The sequence below is a fragment of the Electrophorus electricus genome, chromosome 16, assembly GCF_041902795.1.
Source record: "Electrophorus electricus isolate QZ-2024a chromosome 16, ASM4190279v1, whole genome shotgun sequence".
Classification (NCBI taxonomy): domain Eukaryota; kingdom Metazoa; phylum Chordata; class Actinopteri; order Gymnotiformes; family Gymnotidae; genus Electrophorus; species Electrophorus electricus.
The window spans coordinates 3784811-3787263 of NC_137512.1; the positions used below are offsets into that span (position 1 = coordinate 3784811).

The following is a 2453-nucleotide window of genomic DNA, read 5'->3' on the forward strand; positions in this document are numbered from 1 at the left end:
CAGAAACATTCTTAGTAAAAGATGTCAAAGCTTTAAATGTATAAATAGCAGGAAATTGCTTTTTAAGATTTACGGATTTCATCATTGTTTATAATTATTAAATATTAAACAGCTTTTCTTCTGCTGTGTTCATCACCTGCTGTATCTGAAACAACGCAATTAAAAACATGCATCAAATCAAGATACAGCACATTTTATCAACATAAACTCCCAACACTCATAAATAGTTCTATATTTAAGTATGATTTTTTTATGTCAACTGATTCATGCCACATTCTCTATAAAGACTATAAACATGGAGAACAAAGTTTTACTAATAATCGCATGAAAGCATGACTGCACAAGTTGTACCTGATTGGTGGTTTTCTCCATCACACTACCTTGTTGCGGTCTCGCTGTGGTAGGTGAAAAATACATTATTAATTGTAGATGACTTAGGGAATACTATCTGTATGGCAAGTTTACTGCAGAAGAGTTATCAATATTTTTAATATTTCCTAAATTTAAAAATTATATGAAATCATGAATTACAATAGGTTGAGCTTCCTGCCCTTTATGAACACTTACCATTGCCATGTAAAGAGATTTTCATCTTACATATGATTATGGCTTGAGCAATGATAACAGCCACACACACTCCCAGAACTGCTCCAAGACAGATCACTACAGGACCCACGGGCTTTACTGCAGAACAATCTTTATAAAATAATTGAATATACAAATTAAAGTGAAAAGTGTGTGGTATGTGACCTTAATATCAGACGCTCATCACATACACTCTGAATTTGGATGCACTGATGTGTATAACCTTTGGTATTTGTAAACATAACAAAAATACTGAACACTCTTTATCTTTGTGTCCTTCACATGGTTATCTAAATTTTTTTGACTTGTGATGGTCATATAGAATTTTGAAAGCTGATAATTATTTTATTCTATGATAATCATTTAATTTAAAGCAAAATGAAACAAAGTTACTTGCCTAAATTAGTGTTTTTGGGGGTATCCAACCCTCTACTTCTATTATCAGTCTTTGTTTGGTTTAACTCTCGATGTCCTGGTCAAAAAAACAGTGGCAGCTCTTAGTTCATTTTGGTTTCCCTCACATGCTGGAACAACAAGTGTACTACTGCAGAATTAGCAGGTCATTTTATAAAATCATATATCACTTTACAGTCCACGGACTTTATTTATTTTGCATTTATAGTACAGTATAAAGAAATATTTTTCTACCTTCTACACAATAAAATAACTGGCTTTGACATTCAGATTACAAGAGTTTGGTGCTTTAGTTATAATCTAGATTTAATTATTAAGAAGTTTAAAAGAAATCATGTAATTACCAGTCACAGCAACAAATGTAACAGAGGAAAAGTGAACCTCTGATTTTTCTACCACTCCACAGAAGTACGTTCCTTCATCTTCTTCAGTAAGATTTAGAATAGTCAGAGAGTTTGTGGTGTCATTACTCCAATTCATTATGAATCTGGACTTGTTGAATGGGGATGAAATTGTGGCCGTCTTCTTTATTTTCGCTCTTCCTACTTGCTGAGGCTCCTTTTTCAGTCTTTGCTTGTACCAAATGCTCCAATAGTTGTCACTGGATGTAGCTTTCAATGTGCAGTTAAGAGTGATATTTGTTCCAGATACATTCATGACTGCATGTTTAGCAGCATTTGTAGTTTGAACAGGACCTATAAAATGAAAACAAGTCAGATCAATAATGAAAAAAAAAAATGTGGACAAACGTTTATCCAAAGCAAATAATGTATATTGATTATTGATTATCCAACATCATAAACTACAGTAACAGATGTAATTATAAACATTGGTAAATGTGGAACCATACATGTCTTGTAGCTCAATAATATAAAAATCCAGACTGGTATTATCATTGCAGAGTCACGCTCCGACATCAGAGGAGACGGTTTGAAAAGAAGCAACTGACAAACTAACTAAACTTCATGAGCTTTCATGTCTCATGACTCAAAATCTCATTGGCTGGCAAAAGTCACATGGTCCTGTTCTGCCCTGTTGTCTTACAACCTTGTTTGGCCACCTGCAGTGTCTGATCTCTTTAAAATATATTGAGCCCAACATCCATGTAAGTTAAAGTAATAGAGCACAACACAAAGAAAGGGGTGATATGACAATCTTGTTTATATTATTTAAATTTGCTCCAATTTTTTTTTGTATTATTTATTTATTTATTCATTTATTTTGCAGCTAAGACTGTAAACAAATTGAGTGCAAATACTTTTGGAAATGTATTATCCAATAGAAGACTAAATAAAAAAATGTGCCCTTCCTTATGTGCTACTGTCCTTTCAAACCACACCTGATGGAACATTATTGGATAATGCTGTACCACAGAGGTGCTCTATATTTTATGGAACAATATTGGAAAGTGTATGACAACAGTCATAGTAGCTAAAAAGGGTTCTAATTAGTTT

The 2453-nt window shown here is 33.0% G+C and overlaps 1 long non-coding RNA gene across 1 annotated transcript; it reads right to left on the reverse strand.

Moving 5' to 3' along the window:
• Positions 1–982: 982 nt before the first annotated feature.
• On the reverse strand, positions 983–1927 carry LOC145651637 (uncharacterized). The gene is made up of 3 exons (XR_014117404.1): positions 1850–1927; positions 1344–1694; positions 983–1057 (listed from the first exon to the last, which is right to left on the reverse strand). It is a non-coding gene; the product is annotated as an uncharacterized LOC145651637 (long non-coding RNA).
• Between the last annotated feature and the right edge of the window lie 526 nt (positions 1928–2453).